The sequence below is a fragment of the Notamacropus eugenii genome, chromosome 3 (assembly GCF_028372415.1).
Source record: "Notamacropus eugenii isolate mMacEug1 chromosome 3, mMacEug1.pri_v2, whole genome shotgun sequence".
NCBI lineage: Eukaryota > Metazoa > Chordata > Mammalia > Diprotodontia > Macropodidae > Notamacropus > Notamacropus eugenii.
Window position 1 is genome coordinate 225,292,734 of NC_092874.1, and position 10,089 is coordinate 225,302,822.

At 39.0% G+C, this 10,089-nt stretch overlaps 1 pseudogene; it reads left to right on the forward strand.

Annotated features, from left to right (window-relative positions):
- Positions 1–5,955: 5,955 nt before the first annotated feature.
- Positions 5,956–8,267, forward strand: LOC140534105 (carnosine N-methyltransferase pseudogene; annotated as a pseudogene).
- Positions 8,268–10,089: the final 1,822 nt, after the last annotated feature.

Genomic DNA, 10,089 nt, shown 5'->3' on the forward strand with positions numbered 1-10,089 from the left:
AAATCCCATCTCAGACATGTATAAGCTGTGTTACCCTGGGCAAGTCATTTAACCTCTGTCCTCCTCAATTTGCTCATCTGAAAAGTGTGAATAATAATAGCTCCTACTTAACCCCACCAGGGTTGTTGTAAGATTCAAATGAGATAATATTTACAAAGTGCTTTGTAAACTTTCAAGTACCTAAATAAATGCTAACCATTAGGATTATGGCCTCAGAGATCCTTTCTAACTCAGAGATTCTATCATTTTGTCATTGTGAAAAAGAAGGTCAACAAGCTTCCCTCACCCAAGATTAGACAACGTAGACTTGGGATTTAAACATTTTGCACATTTGAAACATTTGGAAACTTTCTCTAGCTTGATCCAGTAACAGGTCAAGTGTATGACAGAGGTGATTCAGATTCAGGGTTTGGCAAGGTATGGGCAGCAATAGGACAAAGATTTGAGAGTGGAAGAGAGTGAAGAGTTGACTTGGTTCAGTCAATCAGTAAATATTTATTTCGCACCTACTATGTGCTAAGCAGCTAGTTGACACAGTGGGTAGAGTGCTTGACCTGGAGTCAGAAAGAACTGAGTTCAAATTCAGACACTAGTTGTGTGACCCTGGGGAAGTCATTTAACCCTGTTTGCCTCAGTTTCCTCATTTGTAAAATGAGTTGAAGGAAATGGCAAACCACTCCAGTATCTGCCAAGAAAACCCCTAAAAGTAGTCACAAAGATTCAAACATGACTGAAAAAAATGACTAAACAACATGTCAAGTACAGTGCTGAATCCTGGTGCTAAGTCCTGAGGATATAAAGGAAAGTAAAAGACAACCCCTGCCCTTGAAAAGCTCCCAATCTAATCAGAGAGACAATACAGGTAAACAAATGGGAAATAATTAAAAAAGCAAAGGTCCTAGAATTAAAAGGGAGTGGGAAAGGTTTCCTGTAGAAGGTGATATTTTAACTCGGTCTTGAAGAATTCCAAGGTAGCCAAGAGGCAGTGATGAGATGGGAGAGAATTCTGTACCTGGAGGTTAGCCAGTGAAAATACCTGAAGTCAGGAGAGGGCATGTCTTGTTTCAGGAACAGCAAGGATATCAGTGTCACTGGATCACAGAATACTTGCAGGGGTATGAGGTTAAGAAAAATGGAAAGCTGAAGAGGGACAGATAACTGAGCAGGGATGTGACATGGCCAGGCCTGTGTTTTAGTAATCTCTCTGACTGCTGAGTGGTTAGTTGTTGTCCATTTTCGAAGAGGACCAAAATACATCACCATGATAAAGTGAAGTTTCAGTGTGTCCAACTGTGGCTGATCAGATCAATATGTGCTCAGAATGCTCTAACACAGGTTGGGCACAGATACTTCATGTGAATATTTGGGGTGGATACTCCAAATCTGTGCACCCTACATTTACTTTGTGCTGTCTCAATTCTGCTTTGCTCATAGAGGACAGCACCCTTTCTGATGGTCCTGAGTGGTCCTGTGCCAGTGTCTTCCATGTTGCACAATCAAATCCAAAGTTCTTGAGAGAGACCTTGAGAGTGTCCTTGTATCTCTTCTTCTGGCCACCATGCGATCGCCTGCCCCATGTGAGTTCTCCATAAAATAGTCTTTTTGGCAAGTATGCATTTGCATTTGAACAACATGGCCAGCCCATCAGAGTTGCACTGTCTGAAACATAGTTTAAATGCTTGGCAGTTCAGCTCAAACAAGGACTTCAGTGTCTGGTTCCTTATCCTGTCAGATGATCCTCAGAATCTTCCTAAGACAGTTAAATGGAAGCAATTCAGTTTCCTGTCATGGCACTGGTAGACTGTCCATGTTTCACAGGCATACAGCAATGAGGTCAGTACAAAGGCTCTGTAGACCTTCAGTTTAGTAGTCACTCTAATACCTCTTCTCTCCTAAACTTTTCTTTGGAGCCTCCCAAACATTGAGCTAGCTCTGGCAATGAGTGTACCAACCTCATTGTCAATGTGTACTTCCCTGGAAAGTACACTACCAAGGTAAGTGAACTTATCCACAGCATTCAAAACTTCTCCATTTGTTGTAACCACATATGGATGGTGCAGTGGTAGCTGATGGAACACCTGTGTTTTCTTGGTGTTGATTATTAGGCCAAAATTAGCACAGGCAGCAGAGAATTGATCCATACTTTGTTGCATCTCAGCTTCAGAGGCTGCATTGAGTGCACAATCATCTGCAAACAGAAAATCATGCACCAACCGCCCCTCCACTTTGGTCTTGGCTTGTAACCTTTTCAAATTGAAGAACTTACCATCAGTATGGTGGTTGACCTTGATGCCATGTTCATCCTCATTGAAAGTATTTGACAACATGACTGAAAACATCATGCTAAAAAACATGGGAGCAAGCACATGTTTCACTCCTTTGGTGACTGGGAAGGCACAAGAGCATTGTCCACTATTCAGAACCTGGGCAAACATGCCATCATGAAATTGACATACAATACTGATAAACTTCTCTGGGTAAGCAAATTTTGACATAATTTTCCATAAGACCTTATAACTACTAGTATCAAAGGCTTTGGTCAGATCCACAAACATTGTGTACAGACCTCTGTTCTGCTCCTGGCATTTCTCCTGGAGTTGTCAGGCAGCAAACACCATATCTACTGTTCTTCGGCCCTTTCTGAAGTCACACTCTCTCTCAGGTATATGACCATCTTCCAGGTGAAGGAGCAGTCTATTAAGGAGGACTCTAGCAAGAACTTTGCCAGCAATGACTAAGAGAGAGACCCCCCTGTGATTGTCACAGAACAATCTCTTCCCTTTACCTTTATAGAGATGGACAATGGAGGCATCCTTGAACTCCTGGGGGATAACCTCCTCTTGCCATATAACCTGAAAAATTTCAGTCAGCTTTTGTATGAACAATGGTCCCCCTACCTTGTAAATCTCAGTTGGAATATAATTAGTATCAGGTGCTTTGCCACATGAAAGGAACGTAATAGCCCTCAAAACCTCTTCTTCAGTTGGAAGTTCACCTAAGGATGGATTGACTTCAACTTGAGGTAAGCGGTCAATGTCCTCAGCATTGACTGATGATGGTCTGTTGAGAACACTATGAAAGTGTTCAGCCCATCTCTCTAGGATCATGTCCTTATCACTAATCAATGTGGCTCCATCAGCACTGAGTAGTTGTGATGCACCACAGATTTTTGGTCTATAAATAGCTTTCAGAGAAAGGATGGACTTGATTAGGGAAAGACTTGTGTCTAGGAGAACAATCAGTCCATGATAAGGGTCTGCCTCAGGGGTGTTGGGGCTGTCAGTGGAGAGAAGGGAAGATATCTGAAAGATATTACAAAAATAATGTCAACAGGCCCTGAGCCCTGTTGCACAGATTGACCATGGGGGATAAGAGTGAGGAGTCAAGCATGACACTTAGGTAGTGAGCTTGGGGAACTGGGAGAATGGTGGTGTCCTGAAAAGTAATAGAGAAGTTTGGAAGGAGGAAAAGACTGAACTCATTATTTGGAGATGTTAAGTTTAAGATGTCTACAGGATATCCAGCTCACTATATCTAATAGGAAGTTGAAGATGTGAAGTTGCAGGTCAGTGGAGAGGCTAGGACTGGATAAGGAGATTTCAGAATCATCAGCATAGAGATCATAATTAAATCCTTAGAAGCTAATGAGATTACCAAGTGAAATAGAATGAAGAAGAGAGGAGGGACTGAGATAGAGCCATGTGGAATACTCACAGAAAGTTCCTAACCCAGATGAAGACCCAGCGAAGGAGACTGAGAAGGAGCAGTCAGATAGCGAGGGAGAAGAAAAACCAAAAGAGTAGTTTCACCAAAAAACTAGAGACGAGAGATCAAGAAAAAGGAGAGAACAATAGTGTCAAAGTCTTGGTTTGGATCTTGTCCTTCGTTCTTGAAGAGAATCAAAATGGCATGACAGTCAAGGTACAGTGCATCTGACTATGGCTAATCAGACCAATGAAAGTTGGAAACATTCTAGGTCAGGTGCAGATAGTCCACGTGAACTTTTGGAGTGGAGACATCTCTAAGTTTGTACATCTCACATTTCTTTTGAGCTACTGAAATTTTGGTCCGTACAGAAAAAGCATAGCTCCTTCTTTTATGCACACAGTAGGCATGCTATGCTGACAGGTCCTTTGCCAGTGTCTCCTATGACATGCAATCAATTTCAAAGTCTTTCAAAGAGACTTTGAGAGTGTCCTCGTATGGCTTCTTCTGACCTCCTTGTGAGCATTTGCCTTGCCAAAGACTACAGAGAGGACAAGAATGAGAATTAAGAAAAAGAAGTTTGATTTTGCAATTAAGAGATCATTAGTAACTTTATAGAGAGAAGATTTATTGAATCAAAAACCAGACTGTAGAGAGCTGAGAAGAAAGTGACAGGCAAAGAAGTAGAGGTATATATTTTAGATGGCCTTCTCAAGGAATTTTGGGTTGAGACTGGGAAGGGAGGGAAGTACAGCCAAAGTGACAGTGATGGTCTGGCAAAATCCAGGTGGCTGAATAGAGCACTGAGCTTGGAATCAAGAAGACCTGAGTTCAAATCCTGCCTAAGACACTGACTAGCTGTATGAAGCATTTGTTAACTACCTTCTATGTATATGGAATAGTTCTGGCTCACTCCACAAGAGCCAAGCTACATTATCTAGGTTCTAGGGTACTCTGAAATGTTAGGATGTCTCTTTTCCTATAACTCTTGGCTAGAACCCACACCAGCTGTGCTCCTCCCATTTATAAGAAGCCAGTGACTAAAACTGGGTAGCTTACTTCAAAGATATAGAAAGACCAAAATATTATGTTTTCACAAATACTTCAGAAGCATACTTTCCCCATACCCTCATTAAATTGTAAGGCTCCTGAGGGCAAGGACAGCCTTCTTCTTCTTTCTATATTACCCATACTGCCTGGCACATAGTAGGTGCTTAATCAATATTTATTGATTATTTAGCCAACAAGAACCAATTACAGAATGTCCATACATGTTCCACAGTCTCTCCTGAATATTCTCATTCCCCATCATCACGACTCTCCTGAAAGCAGACACTTCAGCTTCTCTACATGGGGAAACATCATTAGAGGTACTCTTCAAGTGTGCTAGACCTCATTACACAGTACCAAGCCTTTAATTTTTCTCTTTGTATCTCTTCTAAGCTAGAGATACTTACTAGTATTACTATAGAACTAGATATACTATACTATACTACAGTATAGTATCACTATGGGGCAGCTAGGTTGTTACAGTGGATAGAGTACTGGCCTGGAGTCAGGAACATGTGTCTTCTTAACTTCAAATCTGGCCTCAAACATTTACTTGCTGTGTGACCCTGGGCACTGTTTGCCTCAGTTTCCTCATCGGTAAAATGAGCTGGAGAAGGAAATGGCAAACTATTACGATGTGTTTGCCAAGAAAATACACAAAAGAAGAGTCAGACATGACTGAAAATGACTTAAAACAACAACATAGTATCATCATAGATATTTAACTTACTAGAGATACAGAGATAAAAATTAAAGTCCGTGCCCTCAAGGAGTTTATGTTACATAGCATGTACAATTTGTATGTGTGTGCGATGTTCCTGGAACACTTCAGTAATTCAACAAATATTGAATTGAGTTGGGCGATAATCGGAAACTATGTTCCTAATCAAGAATTCAACACAAATCAGTCATAGATATGACAACCCCACAGGTCATAAAGTCAGATAATCCAGGTGGCATATTGGAAAGTAGTCCGGTGTGGCATGAAAACATGGAGGGCTTTTCTCAGTGTGACCTCAGGCAGGACCACAGGCAGTGACTACTTATTCCCTCTGGGTCTCATTTTCCTTTTCTTTAAAACAGAGAGACTGGGCTAGTTGATTTCCTGAGATCCCTTTTAGCTCTAAAGTTTTATTATCCTCTGACACTGTCCTGTCCCAGCAAGAGGGTGGGGATAGTGGAAAAGTGCTGAAGATTTGTGTTACCAGACAGCTTTCTAGCCTCTTCTGAGTTACGTCTACTTCATCCTGAGTCTCAAGGCTTATAAATTCTCAGGACATGAGATAAATCCATGTGCATCTATTTTTAAGAAGCATTTAGAGAAGGCTCTGCAGCCGCCGCTGCCGCCTCAGTCTCCGCGAGAGGACAGAGCCAGGCCGGCGATGCACCGGAGGCGCTGCCCTCCGCCTCCCGCCGCTCAGCCGCCCAAAGGCGGAGGCCACGGCAGCAGCGGCGTGGGGGGAAGAGGGGAGAGCGAGGACGTGGAGGTGCTGTTCTCGGCCGGGGCAGCGGCGGTGGCGCATAGCGCCGAAGAGGAGGAGGAGCGGCTGGAGCGGGAGCATTTCTGGAAGATCATCTACACCTTCCGCTACTACGGAACGGACATGCACGAACGAGTGAATCGAACAGAAAGGCAATTCAGATCACTTCCAGCTAACCGGCAAAGCCTGCTTCCTCAGTTTCTTCTTCACTTGGACAAAATTCGGAAATGAATTGATCATAATCAAGATATACTATAAACCATTGTGAATGACTGCATGCATATGTTTGAAAATAAAGAGTATGGAGAAGATGGGACATGGAAGATTATGCCAGCATCCACATTTGACATGGATAAATTAAAATCTTCATTGAAACAATTTGTGAGAGATTGGAGAGGAACTGGAAAAGCTGAGGGAGATGCTTGCTACCAGCCAATCATTAAAGAAATTTTAAAAACGTTTCCGAAGGATAGATGGGATCCTTCCAAAGTAAATATTCTGGTGCCTGGTGCTGAACTAAGGAAGAGTGGCCTGGGAAATAGCTGTGCTAGGTTATGCTTGCCAAAGAAATGAATGGAGTTTTTTTCATGCTCTTTTCTTCCAGTTTTGTACTCAACAGATGCTCCGAAATTAACACGCATAAACTTTATCCTTGGATTCATCAAGTTAGCAATAACAGAAGATCAGCTGATCAGATCTGACCAGTCTGTTTTCCTGATGTTGATCCCCATCTTCCTCCTGGTGCTAACTTTTCTATGACAGCAGGAGATTTTCAGGAAATATACTCAATGCAATACCTGGGACTGTATTGCTGCTTGTTTCTTCATAGACACAGCCCATAATGTCATTCATTACATTGATACAATGTGGAAAATACTGAAACCAGGAAGAATTTGGATAAACCTAGGTCCTTTGCTATATCATTTTGAAAATCTGGCAAATGAACTTTTCGTTGAACTGACCTATGAGGATATTAAAAATGTTGTTCTCCAGTACAGATTCCATATAGAGGTAGAACAAGAATCTGTATTGTCCACATACCCTGTAAACGACCCCTCTATGACAAAATACTACTATGAATGTGTGCTGTTTGTGGTTCATCAACCACAGTAATTTTCTCTTACGAGTTGTTCAGGAAAAAATGATTAATGCAGCAAATGTTGAAAGTAACAGCGCAAAATCAACTATCAGTGGTGACAGGACGCAACCTCAAATACTAACAGGATTTAGATATAGTGTCCATTTTCTTAATATATATCTGTTGCTATCCAGACATGTACTATGCCATGCATATTTGTACTCTACCAATTAGTGAAAGTGAAGGGAAGATCTTCAAATGTATGTTTTACTTGAAGTGCAAAACTGTTTGTCTCAAGTAGAAAAACTATCCTTCTGTGTCTTTATGAGGCTGCCCTATTGATGCTGATCTGCACTGATGACTCAGTAGTATTGAAACCCTAATGCACTCTTGACCTTGTTATAAACATGTACACATTCAACTCAAGAAATGTCTAAACCATCTTCATCTCAAATTGAAAATTTTTCTCAATTTAGATGTGAGGCAGAATATCTCATAAGCTTCTTTTATCACTAAAATTAGTTGAGCATTTCATTTCTACAGTTCAATTTGATTTAGAGGAGTATTTAAAAATTTTTGCATGTAATATTGAATTGGGTCATCCACAGATAACGCATTTAAGTATCAATGAATTTTACTGAATCTTTTGGTCATACTAAACAAATTTTTAAAAATACTAATCATTGGGTTGTTTTTTAAACATTTGACAAGGCCTCAGAGACTTAAATGAGGCATAAAGCCATCTTTAAAATGTAATAAATTTGAAAAATGGGAATAAGACTTTGCCCACTTATTACTTAAGACTTTAAGCTATAGTCACATATGGAAATCATCAGTGTAAAGGTTTATGTATTGTTTTTTCCTTTAGCTATGCTATCTGAATTACTAATAACCAGGCATTCTGTTTAGAATAACTACACACTAAAATAAAAATTATTACACGGTAAAATCTATACTATATAAATGTTGTGTGATGTGGGAAAATTGTGAATGTGAAAATCAGGGTTGCATTTCTACCTATAGGATACACCTTAATTATTGTTAGCAACAGCTACTAATGTAATTTTGAATTAAGCAGGTCAATTCTAATGATTGTTGGCGGCTTTAAATTTCTACCTCTAGTAGTTCATTTCTTTGGAGGACATTTGCTTTGTGGAAATTGTAATTTGCAGGACTATCCCTTCCACACTTTAAAATATATAGAGGGGAGGAATTGCTCTTGCTGAAGAATTTCACAGATTACAATATATAGTATCAAAAAATTTATGGTGAAATATATTAGATAAATCTATTGATTATAATAATGTGCTGATATAATGACACTTTTATTGGTAAGAAAAATTCTGGGAAATCTTTAGTTAGATATTTGTTTTCAATGAAGTTAGGAAGTCATAACTCCATTAAGGTGTCTTATGACCCCAATCACTACTTTCTTCTACCTGCATATTTTTAATGGGTCTTCTGTAACCTTGGCTACAAAGGAATTAAGAAAAATCCCCTGAATTGCCTTATTCACTGGAGTATGAGACTTGTGAGGACTTTACCTTACTGAATCATTTTTTCTCTTTTTTGATCCCTGAGTACTTGCAATATTGATGCAGAACACCATAAATCATTATCTCCACAAACTAATTTGAACTTTTTTCAAGAAACTTTGGAAAAGAAGAAGGAAGTTTGAAAGGAACATGACAGTAAAACCCTTTGAAAGTTCGAGCATGCCAAATGGGGACAATTTTGAAATATTTCACTTATATAAGCAATTTACCAGTATTTACTTCATTTTCATACACGAGTCAAAACAGTCTATGATCTTTTGACAGAATTAAAGCAAGAGTATATCAGTATGTGTGAGTCAGCTTTATTACTGAACTATTTTTTTTCTATTTTCTGCATCTATCATATAATAATGTAACATACTTCCAAATTATATGTAGTATTTCAATTGGTTGAATTCAGAATGAGTTGTTTCTTTTTCTTTTTCCCTTCAATCTCTTTTTTCCAATCTATAATGCATTTTCATTTGTCTTGCATCTGAAATATTCTAAACTTGAAGAGGTGGCTTAGATCAATAAAAGGCTCCAATGGAGGTTAGGATTTAGTATTTCTTATATTTAACTACCCCTTATCACTAAATTGCATGTTCTTCATTGTTACTTTCTGAAGTGTTCTATATGCACAAGCATTATCATTCATGTTTTAATAAAAGAGAAATAAGCATGTAACTTTGCTTAATTTTTCTTGCCATAATCTAAAACAACACAGATTGATCAAGTGTGCAGACACAAAGTGTAAAATGCAAAAAAAAAAATGTATAAATCACAGTATAAAATTTCAAATGAAGTTGTTTGGCAACTATAAAATGTACCATATTGATATGTAATCTTCATTCTAAAGCAGCTAAAATTGCTGAATTGGAAGCTTCATGTCTGCATGAACTTTCCTATATTTATAATTGTGTATGATGGGCTTAATTTTTCTTGAACATTAAAATCTGCAATTGCTATGAAGAAAATAAAGTAAAAAGCATTTAGCAAAACGAAACAGAAATAAGTGATATCATACGTGAAAGATAGACTAGGAGTTGGGAGGCCTAGTTCTGAGCTTTGTTCGATTATGTAACTTTGAGCAAGTCACATGACCTATTAAAGTCTCAGTTTTCTAATTTGTAAAATGAGGATAATGATTCATGTACCAGCTACTTCGCAGAAATTTTGTGAGGAAGGTGTCTTGTAAACCAGAAAGCACTATATAAGTGTGTTACTTTTCCTCTAATTA